Source organism: Triticum dicoccoides, chromosome 1B, assembly GCF_002162155.2.
Source record: "Triticum dicoccoides isolate Atlit2015 ecotype Zavitan chromosome 1B, WEW_v2.0, whole genome shotgun sequence".
Classification (NCBI taxonomy): Eukaryota; Viridiplantae; Streptophyta; class Magnoliopsida; order Poales; family Poaceae; genus Triticum; species Triticum dicoccoides.
Window position 1 is genome coordinate 427,114,288 of NC_041381.1, and position 20,040 is coordinate 427,134,327.

Below are 20,040 nucleotides of genomic sequence, written 5' to 3' on the forward strand. Positions count from 1 at the left end.
CAACAACAACAACAACAACAACAACGACAACAACAACAACAACAACAACAACAACAACAACAACAACAACAACAACAACAAGTGCAAGCAAAGAATACAACACAACAATAGCTTGTACAAAGTAAAGGAAGAGATAACCACAAGTGGAGCCGGTGGAGACGAGGATGTGTTACCGAAGTTCCTTCACTTTGGGGGAAGTACGTCTTCGTTGGAGCGGTGTGTAGGCGCAATGCTCCCCAAGAAGCCACCAGGGCCACCGTATTCTCCTCATGCCCTCACACAATGCGAGATGTCGTGATTCCACTAGTGGCGCCCTTGAAGGCGGCGACCGAACCTTTACAAACAAGGTTGGGGCAATATCCACAACTTGATTGGAGGCTCCCAATGATACCACGGAGCTTCACCACAATGGAATGTGGATCCAAGGTGACCTCAACCATCTAGGGTGCTCACCCAAGAGTAACAATATCTGCAAGGGATTAGTGGGGGGAATCAAATTTCTCTTGGTGGAAGTGTAGATCCAGGCCTTCTCAACTAAACCCTAGAAAATCAACAAGTTTGATTGGCTAGGGAGAGAGATCGGGCAAGAATGAGCTTTGGAGCAACAATGGAGCTTGGGGGAAAAGAGGTAGGTCTTCTTGGGGAAGAAGACCCCCTTATATAGTGGGGGAAACAATCCAACCGTTATCCCCTTATTCAACCCGCATCGAGCGGTACTACTGCTCTAATGAGCGGTACTACTGCTGGCCGCAGCGGTATTGCTGCTCTGCCCAGCGGTACTGCTGCTCTGCCCAGCGGTACTACCGCTGGGACCTCGCACAACGTCTAAGGGAGAAGGAACAGAGGGTACGACCATTGAGCGGCACTAGTAGCAGTAGTACGACGGTACTACCTCTTACAAGCGGTACTACCACTACTACTGCCGCTGCTACTGCCCCTGAACCTGACACGAGACACGTAGGTATCGAGTTGAGGCGGTACTCGCACGGAACCAAAGCCGTACTACCACCTATGGCCATGGAAGGTACTGCCGTTGTGAAATAGCGATACTACCGCTTATGGCTTTCAGCGGTACTGCCACTCTGGGGATGCAGTACTACCACTGGCGCCTTCATTATGCAACTTCCACGATAACAAGCATACTTCAAGGATGAGGGAAGGAGCTGGGGGTGTGACAGAGATGTGTATGTGTTGATTCCACCCTAGCCTTTCAGATACACCAAAACCCGTCTCCTACAACTCAAGTCCACCAAAACCGAAACCAAAGAGAACTACACAATGTTCACTTTGAGCTCCGATGGGAATAAACCGTCTCATGCTAATGAATGAATATCTGAAATGCTCAATGCACACGATTAGTTCGCAAATGCATTGTCATCAAACACCAAAACCACTGAGAGAGAGATATGCCCTAACAGTTGGCCTTTCCCCTACCTCCCGTCGCACCCTATAAAGGCCATGCCATGGCCATCGAGCACTCGGCTCCGTGCAATGTAGCGATGCGGGAGAGGATAATAGTGCCCCCTGGCCTCTAGGGTTTCCCCGCACTTGCTCCACCTTGCAGTCCTCCCCCTCGCATCCCCACGCTCTCTCCCCCTTGCTCAACCACTCGCAGCAGCACGACCATTGCCTCGTCGTCTTTTTCTTCATGGCCAGGAGCCATCTGAGCCGTGCGAGCATGTCCAGGAGCTCTGCTGGGCTCATCCATGTCGTCTCCACCCTCAAGTTCGAGCCGGGAAGTCGTCAAGCGCCGCCATCAACCCGTCTTCCTCTGCCACGGCCTCCGCACCTCATTGCTTGATCCGCTCATCTCCGACCACCCCAGGCTCCCCTAAGCCCCCCACTGACCTCACTATGAGCCCTTGCATCAATGGCGCTCCTCCCTTTTATTTTTGGCCCTCTCCATTGTCGAGTCCATCGAGCTCCGCCCATAACCGTCACTCGGCCTCATGGCCGCCATGGTTTCCGACCATTTTAGTAGGAGTCATTTGGACCGTTGGACACGGTGTAACGCGTTCATCCTGTAGGTAGCCCCGCGCCCGATTTGGTCACCAGAGTGGCGAGATCCGCAATGCTGCAGCGCGCTGTTCTCACGGCTGTCATCCACCGCTGCTCCGGCTCGTTGACTAATGGGCCCCGTTGATCTGTTAATTAGCTTAGGGCCTAATCACTAATTAACATTAACCCCTAACCCTAATTAGTCACTGGCTACTAGGCCCTCGCTAGCTAAATAACCTTTTGGTTAAGTGAGTCAATGACATGTGGGGCCCATGCACTGTTCGAGTGGATAAGGCCAGCCCAGTCAGCTGCTCACTCAGCGGCTGGGGCCCCTCTGTCAGCCTCACAAAGCACTCTGCTGGGTACACTTCTGTGTACCCCTAGCATTTAGTACTTAATTGATTTTCTAATTAAATTAATTACAGAATTTCAAATAAATTTGAAAAATCATAGAAAATAAACCGTAACTCGGATGAAAATAATTTATATATGAAAAATGATAAGAAAAGTAAGACAAAACCGAATACGCCATCCACATACCTGACACATACCCCCAACGCAGCAATCATGGAACCTTCCCCTCTGGATCGTCTCACCGACAAAGTCCTGGAGCCGAGAAAACATTTCCGGATATTTTCTCGCTCCGTCTGAAACAGTTAGCATTGCATTAGGTCACCCTAACACAACATATTGTCATGACATGCATTGTGCTGCATTCGTTTGCTTTGTATTTACTATTTCTTCCCCATCTTCTCTCCGGTAGACCTTGAGACCGATGCTGCTCCCAAGTATGACTACGCTCCTGACGTCCAGCCCCTCTCAGCAGAGCTCTAGGCAAGCAAACCCCCTTGATCATTCCTATATCGCCCATTCTTTCCCTCTTGCGCTTGCATTATATTTTGCTATTGTTGTTCGATAGTTCCTATTCTGATGCATAGCTTGCTTTTGTAACCTGTTGTTGTTACTTTACCTGTTATCATATATGCTTAGTATAGGTTGGTTAGGGATCCATCAGTGGCGCCGCACCCTTGTCCGTGTTGCCATGCTTTGCTTCCAGATGACTCGGTCAATGTGATCGAGGTGCAGAGACTAACACATCACCGGCACCCCCTTTGTTGTACGACTCTAAAGAGCTACTACCGAGTGCCGAGGGTGATACCTCGAACCTCACTCCTGATGATATCTCTGTAGTATAGCTAATCGGTCGTGGATTACTGAGGGTGATTCCTCATTCACCACTCTCGATGATGACTCTATCGTGCAACACCTCAAGTGTGAATCCTTCAAGGGTGATTCCTCCAAGGTCACCTTGACAGTTACGTCGAGTAGGAATCCTTCAAGGGTGATTCCTCAGATTCCCCCTCGATATTATGGACACACGAATACTTGGACCTTCACCTCAGCCCTTTGTTGAAGTTGGGTCGACCCATTGGGTACCGACAAGAGTTATTGAAGATGGGTTGACCACGAGGGTAACCGCGAGATAATAACGCGACACGACCAGGCAGGCAGACCGCCCTAGAAAGGGATGGGCCTGGCCCTTGTCGTAAGTCCGCGAGATGGGCCGACAGGAGTACTGATCATCATTGCAAGCTACCAACACACTAACTGGTTTGGATATGTGATTTGAGTAGGCCTCTAGCCTTTTCACACTAACCACCATGCGGAATAAGTTATGGGCACTCGGCATCGTACAATTCTCCCAAAAGCTCTTCAGATGTCACAGTTTAGAGAGGTAGGCTGATTATTGGGGTGGGCAGCAGGCCGGATGAAGAGGTGGACCTGGTACCCGGTCAGTCATGTGATTGTAGGAGTGCTTAGGACGATCGGTCCATGACGCCTTCACACTTAGGATTTAGAATATCGTGTTGACCTCTCTGTTGAGTTTGGGTAGGACTATGGCGTGTCGATCAGCCGAGACCGGGCATAGCCCAGAAAAGTGTGTCCGACTGAAGTTAATCGAGCGTGTTGGGTAAGTTGGTGCACCCCTGCAGGGAAGTAATCCATTCGAATAGTTGTATCCACGGTAATGGACGCTCAAAGTTGTATCCCGATCTACTACAACTAGAACTGGATACTTGTGACAGTAAACAGATATGATGGCTCTAGGATCGCTTCCTCACGGGGTAGACGAGGAAGGATCTCTAGGCATTGCTATTGTATACTTGTTACTATATGATATGTTACTCTACTCTCTTCTATTGCTGCAAGATGCTGCAAGAGGCTAGTCTTTGTTACGCTAGGTTTTCCCTTCTATTTTGGCATTTCTACAGTATAGTCCTCATTCAAGCCCTTCCCTTTGATACTCATGCATACTTAGCATAGATCTGATGTAATTATTGTGAGTACTTTGGATGAGTACCCATGGTTGATTTGCTACCTTTTTCCCTTTTACCTGATTGTTGTGATCAGATGACGGAGCTCAGGAGCCAGTTGATCCCGCCGGTGACTACTACTACACCGACGGAGCCAACTACTACGTGGAGATTGACGACCAGGAGTAGTTAGGAGGCCCTAGGCAGGAGGTCTGCGCTAGTTTGTTTTGCTAGCCTTCTTAATGCAAACTTATTTAATTATGTTTGTACTCAGATATTGTTGCTTTCGCTGACTCATGTATTCGGGTCCTCGTGACCCTGGCTTGTAATATAAGGCTTTATGTTCATACTTGTGTCTTAGAGTTGTGTTGTGATATCTTCTCGCGAGTCTCTGATCTTGATCATGTGCATTTGCGTGTATGATTAGTGCATGATCGAGGCGGGGGCGTCACACATCATGAGTCATAAACATGCTCACTATAACGAAATCCTCATTACTAGTTTTGTTCTTCTTTCTCATTACTGTGTTCCGGCATCGCCCTAACAAAGTCACGTATGTACGGCTAGACGATGCTTGATGCTGCCACATCTAGAGGGCCCTAAGAATACCTCTCCATCGTCGGAGGAGCAAATCCCACTCTCAAGCTATCTGGTCACTTGTCAAACTTTCCGATGAACCTATAATTTGTTGTTATGATCACCATGTTACAGGTGACATTTGAGCAACCACAAAGTCCACCATATGGTAAGAAGTGACCATGATACTCTCATGGTATAAGGAGCAATATCACACGTTAACATTCCGTGTTATTACAATTGAATACAGACGATATTAACTCAACTGGTAACAAACAAGATTGAGTCGATTCAATATGATCGTTCTTCTAACGTCATAATCTCAAAGTTATTTTAGGATCATTGTTACACTTAACGATATCCTAAGATCCGGAAAACGTGATCACCAACAACACTTGAGCTAGTTTTAGAGGCGAGACTAGAAACCTTTTTTATTTACCGTTTATCATCCAACACATGCATATGAGTTTTTCATTGAATCGCATATTCCAAGATCATAGCAGTTATAGCATAGGATATAAACTCCTTAATTATGAATATGAAAATATAATAATACAAATGTTATTACCTCTAGGGCATATTTCCAACAATCAGGACTGGGGTACATAAGTTATCAGGTCTGCGAAGTGTTAGTTATCATGGTATTGACACAAAAGTTACCAGAGAGATATTTACACAAAAAATTACCACAACTCTGCGGCGCATAAGCTCTAATCACGTTAGTCCGATGACCGTACCTCTAAAGATCTCACTACACAAGTTCCCTCAACAAATCTCTTCTACCAAGCCTCTCTTCAATACAATACTCAAATTTTCTAGTGTGATTCACATGTCTATAAATTAGATCTCAATTAGTCAAATCACACAAATGATTAGAAAATCTAGTGGTTATCTTACTCAATCCTCAATGGAGATGTTGAGGGTTCAAATCACACCGTTGTCAATATTTTTTCTGCAAAAAAGCTTACCTTCTCTCCATCTTTAAAAGGACAAAAAATTTGACGTCTACCTTTCTCCTTAAATGAGAATTGAAAATCGTTCTTAAATCAGGGGAAAAAATCTTTCTATATTATTGAGAATTAAAAACCGTCTTTGTCAGATTTTGGGATCCGGCAACCCGTGAAAGGTTTGAACTCTAGGGTGCGTGCAGAGATCTCAACCTGCCCAGCCTAACTACTCGCGATCTCACTAGGCCTAGCGCGTCGAGCTCAAAGAAACACAGAGACACAAAGATTTATACTGGTTCATGCCAGCATTGTGGTGTAATACCCTACTCCTGTGTGGTGTGGTGGATTGCCTCGAGGGGCTATGGATGAACAAGTATAAAGGATGAACTAGCCTCAGGAGGTGAGGAGTTCTTGAGCTGGTGCGTGCTCGAGTTGGAACCGATTGATCCCCCCTCTATGGTGGTGGCTAGGTCCTATTTATAGTGGCCTTGGTCCTCTTCCCAAATATGAGTGGGAAGGGATTCCACAACGATGGGATTTGAAAGGGGACAAGTAGTACAATCTATCATGACAAAAGTAGTCATCGCCTGCGAAAAGCCTCTGGTCGTGACGCTGCAGTGGGCTCCGTGATGACCTCCGTCCTGCCGTCCTGGCGGTCTTGGTCTCGTTGCACCAGAATGGAAACCTTTGGCTGATTCCTTAGGAATCCGCACCTGCGGCTTGCCTCCCTTGCATAAAAGAGGAAACATGTGCTCTGGGCCCGCCTGGCCTTGGTCGTCATGGCTCACGTTAGCTGAGCCTCATGAGGTAGTTGCATAGAACTCTCCGCCCCTCAGGAGCCCTCCTGAGGAGGCTTCTTCCTTCGGGGGTCTTGGTGTCGTCCACCTCACGAGGCTTGGCCCCTCATGAGGGTCTTGCAATGTTGGTGCTGAAGCTGGGACGTACCAGGCTGTCGATGAAGCCATGTGGTGGGCCGCAGGCAGGCAGGACTGGATACCCCCAAGTCCAGGACGTCGACAGTAGCCCCCGGGCCCAAGGCGCGCTCGGACTTGGCTTCCAGGAGAAGCCAAAGGGCAAGTCAGGAGCGCCGTAGGCCCTAACCGCCTGCGGCCTTGATGACGCGTGGCGATTGATGGGATGTGGGCAACTCCGTTTCCCCGCACCGCCTTGATATCGGGCAGGCCCAGCAGTCGCCCATGCTAGAGCAGCTAACCCTTTGCAAATCTATGCGCCCGGCTCCTGTTTCCTCCCTTCCAATCTTGCCGCCGCGTCCGTAGATCGATACCGGCGCCTTATCTCCTCCTAGTGCTCGCCATGGCTTCCAAGACGAGGAAGAAGAAGGGAAAGCTGCTCATGCCGGCCGACCCTTCACCGACCTTGGAGCCAGCCCTCGAGCAGTCGACGGTGATCAGTAAAGAGGGGGTGGACGAGGTTCGCCACGCACTCGCCGCTGACTCCAACAAAAGGAAGGCGACGCCTGTCTGCCCTACGTATTGGCGAATCAGTGAGAGGAGTGCCACTGAGATCCCCATCTACCTCCATGCTCTTCACGCTGGGTTGATTCCTCCCTTCTCCCCCTTCTTCAATGTTGTGATGTCGCATTATCAGATCCATCTGTTGCACCTGGATCCTCGCTTTGTTATCCTCCTCGCTGTCTTCGCCTTCCTCTGCGAGGCCATGGTGGGAATCACTCCCTTCGTGGCCTTGTTCCGCCATTTCTTCCTACTTCGGCTAGTGTACGCCCGCCAGTGCTCTGGATGTGTGTCCTTAGAAGCCGTGGCTGCGACCGCTGGCTCAAGGATTGACTTTAAGCTTTCGCCCGTCGCGAAAGGATTCCGGAAGCAGTGGCTCTTGATGGACGCCCGCGCATTCAACCCCCTGCTCACGATTCTGGGGTCGCCGGCCTCGCCCAGCTCCGGCTGGGGCCATGAGAAGCTCTCTAATCAGCATCCTGCTTTTGTCTCGAGGAGGTTGACGAAGCTCCGGGACTTGGGGGTGACTGCGCCAATGGTGGTGAAGGAATTTGTGAAGAAGCACATTGCTCCCCTTCAGTGCCATTCCCGCATGATGTGGGATTTCTTAGGCGGCAGGGACCCGATGAGGCTGCAGAAGCCATCTTTGGCTGTCGATACTCTAGGAAGGGTGCTCGAGCTCCTGACCGGCGAATCCGAGCCTGCTGACCTCCCAGGAGGGTGGCTCCCTCCTCTATCTGTGCTCGAACAAGGAGGTCTTCGTGGGACAAATGCCTCTGTTTGACGAGTGGGGGTTGCTTCCCGAGGGCATTGAGGGCCCCCGCAAGAACCCCGTCTTCGTGGCTCCTCTCCTGATTGATCCTGCCGCGCACGCCCCGAGTGTGGGGGTGGGGGAGCGCGCGCCTTAATAATCTGCCGAGAGATCTTCCGGAGGCCCGGCCCCGCCAGAGGCTCAGGAGGCCGAGGCTCCTGGGGCCCTGGAAGGAGTTGATGCGGAGCTGGTGCGGCCCTAGGCTGCGGAGGCCGGGACCTCTACCACCCAGGGTGAAGGCTCTGGAGTGGTTGCTGATGACATGGAGCCCTCCAACGGCCCAGAAGCTGTGAGCCGGGAGGTATTGCCGGGTGTCCTTGGCCTCGGGACCCTTGCTCCCGATACCACACCAAGTGCTCCCCCTCCTGGGGATCGCCTGTCGGGATCTGGTCCGCGCCGCCTGTGCCTTGAGTCACTTCTGAAGAGGACGAGGTCTCCGTGCCGTGACGACGGCACCCATCGTCCACTGAAACTAAGGAGATACATGGCCGTTGATGAGTAAGTACCTTTGTTCTTGACCTTCAAACGCAGTATGGTCGGTGCCGTCTCATGGTTGTGGTTTTGTAGGGTCCTCGCAAGGACGAAAAGTCTGGAGGCGGGCACCCCTAAGGGCCCCAGCTTGACGGAGGCGCGCAACCCCCATCGCCTCGATCCTGTGCGGGGTGTTGGGCCAACTTTAACCGATGTGACGCCACAAGGGCGTCCCGGCATCGTGCTCCATGTGCCCCCTTCCCACGGACCCGCCTACGGGACAAGGGGTGCACCAGTGATCCTTCCTCTTGTTATTGCCAACACGGGAGCGCGCCCTGGGCAACCTTCGCCTTCCAGCTGTGGGGCCACACCGGCCAGCCCTCGACCTTTGGCTGGCGGGGCATCCAGTGCCAGTCAGACAGCCCCCAGAGCCGGTGCAGTTCTTGGCGATGATCTCGGGCTTGCCCGCGGCCGTAGTGTGGTGCGCTTCGGGCTCTTTGGTGAAGAGATGTGTGCGATGGTCCATCTTGTCGGGGAGCTTGCCAATGTCGACACCAGGCTTGGGGCAGAGGAACGCCGCTTGGAGGATGAGTGGCAGCGGCTAAAGGTGGCCATCAACCTGGGGAAGCTTCAGCATGACGAAGCCGAGGCATGCGCGGCAGCCTCGCTCGCGGCTTCACGCGGGGCACGCACCCGTGCCATGGAAGAGGCCAAGGCAGCCGACCGCCGTTGCGAGGCAACTGAGGAGCGGGAGCGAGGTCTTCTGTCTTCAATCGTGGCCCTGCAGCGTGAAGTCAAGGAGCACCGCGCCCTGCTGGCTTCCTCACCAAGCGAGGTGGCCCTTGCCGAGGCGGAACTCCTGAGGCGCCATGAGGACTTGACGCTGGAGGCCGTGGAACACAGCTTGGCGCTGGAGAGGCTGGAGGTGAGGGAGCGTCAGGCCACTGTTGCTGAGGATGCCATCATCGCTCGAGAAGCTCAGGTCCAAGCGGAGGTGGAGAAGAGGGTGGTGAAGGCACATGCCGAGCTGGATGGAGGGCATCGCCTGGACCTAGAGCTGCTCAAGGCGGAGTTCGAGGGCCGGACCTCCGTCCTAAGGACTGAGCTGCATTATGCGGAGCAGCGTGAGGGCGCTTCTCAAGAGGCCCTTATTTCTTTTGAATCTGCCTTGACCTCCGTCCGGGCTGAACTGTCTTCCCTTCAGCAGCAGATTAAGGACACTGCGTCCTTGGCAGAGAGGACTGCGGACGAAGCGAATCGCCACCAGACGCTGCAGCGCGAGCATGCCTCGATGCTTCAGGACCTCAGGCTTAGAGCTAATTCCGCCTTGGGAACCATCTGCGACGAGAGCGCTCCTCACCCGCGCGAGCGTGACTACGCTAGCCACGTGAGCTTCTTCACTGACATCGTGACCCGCCTGGAGGCTCGGGCTGTAAAATCTTGCGAGCTTGTAGAGGAGAGGAGCCATGGTCTTCTGGGGCGCGCATTCTTGTGTGTCTTCGGCCATCTCCTCAACCGCGACCCCCACTTTGACTTTGACGTTGTGTTAGTTCCCGTGCCCCCGGTTGTCCAGGACAACCTGGCCGGATGGGTAGATGACCACGTGGACGCCTTGGTAGCATAATTCGCCCCCGAGGACGACTCAGTCGTGATCGCGGCCGGAGAATTTGGCGCGGACGATGATGGCGAAGAGGGCGACACTCTTGGCGCGAGCAACACGGATGGAGCTGATGAAGAGGGCGCGTCCAACTAGGCATGTGTTTTCCCTTTGCTTTGACCTGTATCACGATAACTTGAACGCATTCTTGTGAGAGCATTTGAGAAAGGGGGTGCCCCTTATGATGTATGAGATCGTAAAATGCTTTTGAAGTAACACCCGGGGCGGGGGCCCATAGGGCTGTAGGCCACTGAGCAAGATAGTTATTTTTGACTTATCTTGGGTTGTGTGGGTCCTGAGCGAGGCCTGGTGTCGGTGTCAAAACCGGCGGATCTCGGGTAGGGGGTCCCGAACTGTGCGTCTAGGCGGATGGTAACAGGAGACAAGGGACACGATGTTTTACCCAGGTTCGGGCCCTCTTGATGGAGGTAAAACCCTACGTCCTGCTTGATTGATACTGATATTGTGGATGTTTACAAGAGTGGATCTACCACGAGATCAAGGCGGCTAAACCCTAGAAGCTAGCCTATGGTATGATTGTAATGGTTGTTGTTGTGTCCTGCGGACTAGAGCCATCCGGTTTATATAGACACCGGAGAGGGCTAGGGTTACATAGAGTCGGTTACAATGGTAGGAGATCTACGTATCCATATCGCCAAGCTTGCCTTCCACGCCAAGGAAAGTCCCATCCGGACATGGGGCGAAGTCTTCAATCTTGTATCTTCATAGTCTTGGAGTCCGGTCGATGATGATAGTCCGGCCGATGATAGTTTGGCTGATGATGGTAGTCCGGCTATCCGGACACCCCCTAATCTAGGACTCCCTCAGTAGCCCCTGAACCAGGCTTCAATGACGATAAGTCCGGCGTGTATATTGCTTGGCATTGCAAGGCGGGTTCCTCCTCCGAATGATAGAAGATTGTGAACACCAGGATAGTGTCCGGCTCTGCAAAATAAATTCCACATTCCACCGTAGAGAGAATAATATATACACAAGTTCAATCTGCTGACCTTTTTTGCGGCATGACATCACGCCACTACCAAGCCATTACTTGAATCATTTTTACTCTACCACCTTAGCGCATTTAGCGAAGCGGTTTCCTTGGCACGTCTTGTCGAAGCAGAGATCGTGTTCCCCCTTAATCCGAGATTCTCATCAATACGGATGTGGGTAACCCAACCGCGCCCGTCGCCCCGCCCCCTCTATCGAAGGCGAGTCCCAAACGGTCACGGAGACGGCTCTTGGTATTCTCCCTCTTTATAACGGGACCAAGGCTCGTTTCTTTTCTTCAATCCTCGATCGAATCCTCTCCTCGCTCCAAGTTCCAGCACCTAGAGGACCAGATTCGAGCGCTTCGGACCTTCAACGATGTCCGGTTCCGACCTCCAGGGCCGGTGGATGCCCTCCTTCGTCACGGAGGTGGACGTGCTAAAGCTGCGGGAGGCCAAGTACCTGGCTTATGAGATTTCGCATAGGTTGCCTGCCGAAGGGCAGGCCATCCCCACCCCCGAGCCCGGCGAGTATGTCGTTTTTGTATCCCACCTCCGTCGGGGTTTAGGCTTCCCGATGGATCCTTTTGTGAGAGGGCTCATGTTTTACTATGGGTTGGAATTCCACGACTTGGCTCCGGAGTCCATCCTCCATATTTCCGCATTTATTGTTGTATGCGAAGCCTTCCTCCGCGTCACCCCTCACTTCGGCCTGTGGCTGAAGACCTTCAATGTGGCGCCGAAGATGATCGGGGGGCGTCAAGCGGAGTGCGGCGGGGTGGCCATAAGTAGGAGGGCCGATGCCCCGTGGCCCGCTGGCTCCTTCCAAGAGGAGCTCGGCCCGTGGCAGCAAGAGTGGTTCTATATCACCGTTCCGAGGGGCCGCAGACAAAAGCCGCCGCCCTTATTCCGCCCGGGACCTCCACGACGGTTGATGTCGTGGGTCAACCAAGGGCTCAACTGGGGGCCGTCAAAGGACGTACCCCTACTGCAGGGCCGGATTCGAGATCTCGAAACGAGGGAGGTCGATATGGTGGTGGTAATGCAGGTTATGCTGATTAGGCGTCTCCCGCCCTGCAAACGCCGCCCTTTCCGGCTGTGGGAGTTCAATCCGGAGGGCCCACGGATTCTTCAACACTTCATGGGTATGACACCCCTGGAGATGTACAAATTATTCTTCGGATCGCAAGAGGCGCGTCCGGAATTGACCGAGGATGCTGGCCTAAGCTGCAATCGCCTGGATACTCAAGAAGTAGTTCCAAGTCCGGACATACCGTTTGTTTGCCTTTCAATAATTCGCCTTATGACCAACTTCCTTCTAAACAGGAGTGGATAGCGGAAGCAAAATTGATATGGTGTCCGGCCCCCCTCCCCGAGACCGCGCCGGATACCGTGCTGGTTCGGATGCTTGAGGTTGCGCCTCCAGAGGAAGGCGAAGGGGAAAGCAGGAAAGCTACTGCCTCGCCTAAGGAGGCTCTTGAAAGAGGGGGGATCGAGAATCCCTCCCTCCAAGGGGAGAAGAGGACTGCCTCCGAGGACCCGGGGACAAAAAGCCCCTAAACGGGGGAAGAAATCTTCGCCAGAGGGTCCTGCGTCCGGGGAGGCCCCGGCCGCACAATCTCCCTTAAAGAGTCAGCCCTCCAACGAGCCGTAAGTAGAAAGAAAGGAGTTTTATAATAAGGGACATCCCTATTTGTGCTTCTGAGGATAACTAAAGTTTTTACCTTGTAGTTCGGATCTCCGTCCTTCGCAAATGAGCTCGTCTTCGGGGGACCTTCGTTCGGAGATGATGGAGAGCGAGACGCCTCCGTCCGGGGCGCCGTCGGATAGGGCGGACGAGCCTGAAGTGTCGTCACGGAGGGAGCCCCCGGGTTTGGCAAAGCCGGATAGTTCGGCGCCAACTGGTGTACGGCTGAAGGATCTGCTTGAGAAGGCGTCTATCTCAGAAGATCACCACGCATTGATGAGCATGGTGATTGAAAGGGTTTCGTCCGCCGAAGGCGGGTTGCATAATGCCGTCAGGAGTTTGCTGGCGGGGTTTGAGGTGCGTAAAAATGACACACCTTTTAACAGTTTAGCATATAGAATGCGCCCTGTATAGATAGTAGCCCTTGAGACTCGGTAGGTTGTCGAAATCGACAGTGTGCCGAGGATCAAAATCGCAGGTTTAAATTTCCGCCGTGCCGATGCAGGTGGCGGGTCGTTCGGGGGCCAGCCGAACTGATGGAGTTGCTGAACTAAAGCGGCAACTCGCTGTTGCGAATGCGGACATCACGCTGGTCAACAGGTGACTTGATGAGTCGCAAGGTAAGTGTTTCTGTGCGGTCACTTGGTAAGGGGGCCGAAGCCAGCTCCTTACAACATGTGCGTGAAATGTAGATAGTGCCGCTGCTGTGGAGAGCCTTCGGGCCGAACTTGCTCAAGCCAAGGAGCAGGCCAGAAGGAGTAATGCGGCAGCCTCGAGGGCGGCCAAGGAGTTAGCGGCCGAAAGGGCCGCACACTGCCGGAGCAGGGAAGAGATGGCCGAAATGGCCGTGAAGTTAAAAGATGCTACCGACCGCAATGAGGCTCTTGGGAAGGAGCGCCTAGCGGGGCAAGAAGACCTGGAGAAGGCCACCGCCGAAGCCAAGGATGCCCACTCTGCAATGCGGGCTATAAAGGAAGAGCTGCGCCAGGCCGGAGAAATTGTAGCTGGCAAGCCTTTTCTGCTGCGCTGAAGGTTTACGGATCCAAAGTATGCTCAGCTGGGCCAACTGTGGGGTCCAGAGGACCCTTATATGGACTTAGCAGCGAGTGCGGCGGAAGCCGTTGTGCATTTTCGAAGCCAGAAGGATCACAAGACGGAAGAGCTGTTTTGGTCTCAATTCCATAGTCCGGAGTGTTCGCTTCCGCTGACCGACCGTTTGGCCGAGTGGGCTGAGCTAAATAGGTTGTCCGGGCTTGCTATGACGGATATAGTGACCCATGTCTGGCCGGATAGGCCCGAGCCGAAGAGTTACTTTGGCTTATTGCAGCAATTTCTTGGAGCGGTGCCGCATATCAAGGCGATGAAGCGGTCGGCCTGCATAGAGGGTGCGCGGATGGCACTCGCCCGTGTGAAGACACATTGGACAGAGATGGATGCCACCGCTGTTGCGACCCCGGGTTCGGACGATAACCGGTTACCCACCGAGCACTATTTTGGCGAAGTGCTGCGTGGTGCTCGTGTAATAGAGTCACAGTGCTCAAAAAATGTTACGTTCGAATGAACGTTTTTATGATGTAAAACAATATTTATGATGTAAGCGCCTTTTATACTTGTGCGTTCAAGTAATAGAATATCTCCTATGCGGCCGTTCATGTATACGTGTGTATAACCTGAAAGATGGCAATCGTCGGCTTCAGCCCCCACGCACAAGGTGCGGGGGTGTTCGCAAAAAATAGCGCGTTTTCACACTTAATCCGACGTCTCGGTCCTGTAAAGGAGGTGGTAGCGTAGCAAACGAGGCAACCGGACTATAATGCTTTATCACTTTCACTTAGCCATGGAGTTCGAGGGTGGGGCTACGACATAGCCCCTGGGGGCACCGCGCTCTCCGAATTTGGGGCGTGTATGTGCCTGACCGGGAAACGGCCCTTCGTCAAAGCGGAGGAATTCTAAACATTCCTGTGGTCGATCGAGTGGTTGACCAGTCTCTCGCTGTATCATGACAGTCAGTTTTCGGCTTTCTCTACTGAGGTGCTCGCCCAGCCGAACTGGGGCACAATCGCAGTAGTTCTCCTGGTGCCGCGTTAGCCGATGATACGGAACGTAAGGCAGCAAAACACAGGAGCCGGGCAAACCCAACATTTGACCAAAGACATGATTTGGAGCTGATGCATATAAGGCCTAACTCGAGACGCCGAACACTCCCGAAGGTGTTCGATCTTTACAATAGCGGGCAAAACAATGCCCTAAGCCCCTTGTGTACAGGTACGGGCAGGTTCTTCTGGCGCGGCCGATGCCAAAACGCCAGTCTCCACTCTGGTTATAATGAGAAACCAGGGGATTAAAGCAACAAGAGACAGTAAGAAAGGTTTATGTAGGGTCTTAGTCTGAAAAGAGTCCTTGCAACGGGTCCCTACTGCACGTCTGCGCCTGTGTCTCCGTTGTGCCGTATCCTGGACGGGTGTGCACGCTGTTCATCTGTAAAAAGAGAGGAACTTAGTTTGAAAAGAAATCATCCGAGAAAGTGCATAAAAAATTGAAATATAGATTAATAAAGCTGAGCCTAGGCTAGCTCATTATGGCTTATATGTACAAACCCTTGTGAAGGGGTGTGTGGCTAGGTAGCCCCTAGCTTATTTATTCCGGACTCGTCCAGCCGTGTCCGGGGTCTCAGGCGACCTTTTAATGAAATGATGCCACGTGGACTGGGCATTTTAAGCGTAAGAGACGCGTAATGTGGTATTGCATTGAAGCGGACGAAAGCTTCTCGTCCCAGTGATGCTTGATAGCTACTTTTAAATGGGGCGACATGAAAGGTTAGCTTTTCTCGTCGGAAGTTGTCAGGTGACCCAAACACAACTTCTAGTAATAATGAAACTGTGCACCTGGCGTAAGGGCCTGGCGCCACTCCTTTAAAGGAAGTGCGGCTATGCCGAATTGTAGTAGGGTCTATCCCAACATGCGGATTGTGTCCGGATATAGCAGGTTTAAGTCACTGCCGCCGTCCATCAAAACCTGCGTGAATTGCAGTCCGTCTATTATGGGATCCAATATCAGGGCAGTCTATCCTGCGTTCCGGATACTTCTGGACTAATCCAGATGGTCGAAAGTGATTGGTTTTGACATCCAATCTCGGTGTTCCGCTGGGGTGGACCGTGCGACACTTGTCTTAGCGAGTGCCGTGTTGGTTTTCCGTACTATCACATGAAGTGAGTTTACTGTTTTGACTTCTTGTGGGAAAGTCTTTTGACTTCCGGTGCTCTGCTGGTGGGGTTCGTCATCGTCCTCGCTTGGCGCATCGAGCCCCTTGTGTCCGGCGTTGAGTCTGCCGGACTGTTTAAAAACCCAACAATTTCGGTCGGTATGGTTTGCAGGCCTTCTGGAGGTACTATGGATTTGACATATCTGATCTAAAATTTTGTTTAAATTTGATAGCTCGTCGCTGTTGTCCTTAAGAGGCAGTGTTTTATTGTTTGGTCGCGAGCTTTTGAATCCGGCGTTGACCGTCGTGCCCTTTGGGCTTTTTTCTTTATTCCGGCGCTGATCTTTCCTGCGCCGTGATTTTCCGTTTCCATCTCTGATCTCGGATGTACTCGGGTCGCTGGTGCTGCATCTTGCTAGCCAGCTGTCTTCTCCTGCGCAAAAGCGCGTCATGAGGCTTGTTAGCGCGGCCATTGTTCTTGGCTTCTCTTGTCCGAGGTGTCTGGCGAGCCATTCGTCTCGGACGTTGTGTTTAAAAGCTTCTAAGGCTTCCGCGTCCGGACAGTCGACTATTTGGTTCTTTTTGGTAAGGAACCTGTTCTAGAATTTGCGCGCTGACTCTCCGGGCTGTTGGGTTATATGACTCAGATCGTCTGCATCCGGAGGGCAGACATAAGTCCCTTGAAAATTTGCTCTAAACGCGTCCTCAAGCTCTTCCCAACTTCCAACAGTGTTTTCTGGGAGGCTTTTGAGCCAATGCCGAGCTGGCCCTTTGAGCTTGAGGGGTAGGTATTTTATGGCGTGGAGATCATCTCCTCTAGCCATGTGTATGTGTAGTATGTAATCTTCTATCCAGACTCCTGGGTCTGTTGTGCCGTCGTATGCCTCTATGTTTATGGGTTTGAACCCTGCTGGAAATTCATGATCCAGCACCTCATCGGTAAAACATAGCGGGTGTGCGGCGCCCCTGTATTTGGGTGTGCCGCTATCTTCGAACACTTGTCATGTTGTGTTACTTCCTGGGGCCCTCCTTTTTGGCCCGTAGATGGACCTAGTTGGGCCGTCCGTTTTCCCAAGATCATAAGTCGGCCTGTGTGCGGTGCCGCTTGTCGCTTTTGGCCTGTCATCTGGCCGTCTATCCGGCCGGGCGGCCTCTTTATTTTTTGACTGTGAGGGCTCTATGGCTTCCTCGTCAAATTCTGGCAGCAGCTTGCGCTTCGGGTAACTCTTTGTTTGATGGTCATTGCCATATTTGTCCGCGGACTTGAGTATTTTGCTCCACTTCATTCTGAGTATGTCTTGCGCTGTTTTGAGCTTCCTTTTTTCCTTCTTCAAACTTCTTGCAGTGGCGACGAGTCTTTTGTGAAGGTTCTTATGCTCCGGTGGTGTGTCCGGACTGTTGATTGCTCCGTGAAAGGGTTGATTATCCGGTTCGTCCTGTTCGGATGGTTGCTTGGTTGTATGTTCGTCATCCGCTGGTTTGCCCTGCTCTATCGCTGGGTCGTTAGGAATGTTGCTTTGATCGAGGCGGGACTTAGGGCGGCGTCTACGTCGCCGTTTTGGTTGTTTATCGGTGGGATTATCCTCTGCCGCGTCCCGTTGTTCCTCGGTATCGCTTCCCCTTGGGGTGTCCACCATATGTATGTCATGTGACGAGGTGGCCTTCCAGTGCCCTGTAGGCGCTGGTTCTTGATTGTCTCCGGCATCGTCGTCCATACCGTTGATGTCTTCGGAGTCGTAGTTTAGCACGTCGGTTAGATCGTCGACGGTGGCTACGAAGTGGGTGGTGGGTGGGCTCTGAATTTCTTCATTGTCCGCGTCCCGACCATCCTGGCCGTAGTTCGGCCAGGGCTCTCCGGATAGTGAGAGACGCTTCAGCGAATTTAAGATATCGCCGAAGGGTGAGTGCTGAAAGGTGTCCGCAGCGGTGAATTCCATGATCAGCGCCCAATCGGATTCGACTATCAGGGGCGCAGGAGGTTCGGAGTCCAGCAGAGAGTCCGGCACCTCGGAGTCATGAGCTTTATGCGGGACAAGGTAAGTGTTCGGCTCTATCGCCGTAGAAGTTGCAGCTCCCGAGGCGGTGTCCAGCCATCCGTCCTCGATCTGAGCGATCGGCTCCGGACTATGGGTCGGAGCGGATTCGTGCGTGGCCTCCAAGGTGCTGTCCGGCGGCAGAGTTAGGTCGTGCCCATCGTGACAGCGCGGCACGCTCGACTGTGGCTCAGATCCATCGAAGATCAAGTCCCCGCGAATATCGGCCGTGAAGTTTAGGCTCCCAAACCTGACCTGACGGCCAAGGGCGTAGCTTTCGATCTGCTCCAGATGGCCAAGTGAGTTGGCCCGCAGTGCGAAGCCGCCGAATACGAAGATCTGTCAGGGAAGAAAAGTCTCACCCAGGACTGCGTCGTTGTCGATTGAAGACGCCATCAAGCCTATCGGTGACGACACAGAGGAACTCTCAATGAAAGCACCAATGTCGGTGTCAAAACCGGCGGATCTCGGGTAGGGGGTCCCGAACTGTGCGTCTAGGCGGATGGTAACAGGAGACAAGGGACACGATGTTTTACCTAGGTTCGGGCCCTCTTGATGGAGGTAAAACCCTACGTCCTGCTTGATTGATATTGATATTGTGGATGTTTACAAGAGTGGATCTACCACGAGATCAAGGAGGCTAAACCCTAGAAGCTAGCCTATGGTATGATTGTAATGGTTGTTGTTGTGTCGTACGGACTAGAGCCATCTGGTTTATATAGACACCGGAGAGGGCTAGGGTTACATAGAGTCGGTTACAATGGTAGGAGATCTACGTATCCGTATCGCCAAGCTTGCCTTCCACGCCAAGGAAAGTCCCATCCGGACACGGGGCGAAGTCTTCAATCTTGTATCTTCATAGTCTTGGAGTCCGGTCGATGATGATAGTCCGGCCGATGATAGTTCGGCTGATGATGGTAGTCCGGCTATCCGGACACCCCCTAATCCAGGACTCCCTCACCTGGTGTTGCTGCAGTGCCTCTTCTCCTGAGGCGGGCCTATTGCTGGATCGCGAGGTCCTGAGCCTCTTGAGGGGCCTGCTGGCCTGCCGTCGAGTGCGTCGCGGGGAGCTAACTGCCAGAGTGTGGCAAGGTGGGCGTGTGGGGCGGCCACACCTTCGAGCCCCCAAGGGGAGTGGTCGGCACCAGCGCGTACACCGTACCCAGCCCCCGGTCGCGAGGCACTAGAGGGCAGGATAGCAGTCACAAGCTCCAAGAAAAGAACGCAAGAACCAAAGCGAGAGAGCAACACGAACAAGAAAATAAAACTCCCCCCATTTTATAAACACGCAGAAAATGAACTGCTTCGAGAAGACGGCAAGCAAGTACAAAAAGGAGAGGCAAAAAGCAGGCGGCCACGTCCGGCACCCTACTGGTCTTTGGTCTTCGGTCTTTGCTCTTCGGTCTTCGGTCTTCTCACCAGCGCGGATCTAATTGCTTCCACGGGCTGGGCATAGTCATTGGAGACAGTGTTGACGGCCAGCACAGAGCATGGTGCTTCCACTAGGACATGGGCGGGAGCCCCCATGAGGCCCCAGGGCGGCACTCAGGAGACTCCGGTGCATGTACAGCCCCACTCATTATTATGTGAGAGTGTCACGAGCGGAGACCTTTACAGGCCGGAGCCTTGCTTCATGTCGCCCGACAAGGACCCACCGTGCGCCGCCCCTGACCACTGTTGGGGAGACCGAAAACCAGGACAAGACCAAGGGGCAAGGGGGACGCTGGCGGCGTCCTCGGCGACCATAGGCCCCCCGCCAAGGAGAAGGGCCTTCCGGCACCTTCCCCGGCAGGACCCTGCTCCGCGCGGCGCGAGGAGGGCCCTACCGCCGGGCTTCCCCCGCGCTGGTCCCAGCACCCTTCGCGCTCCTATGGGAGATCCG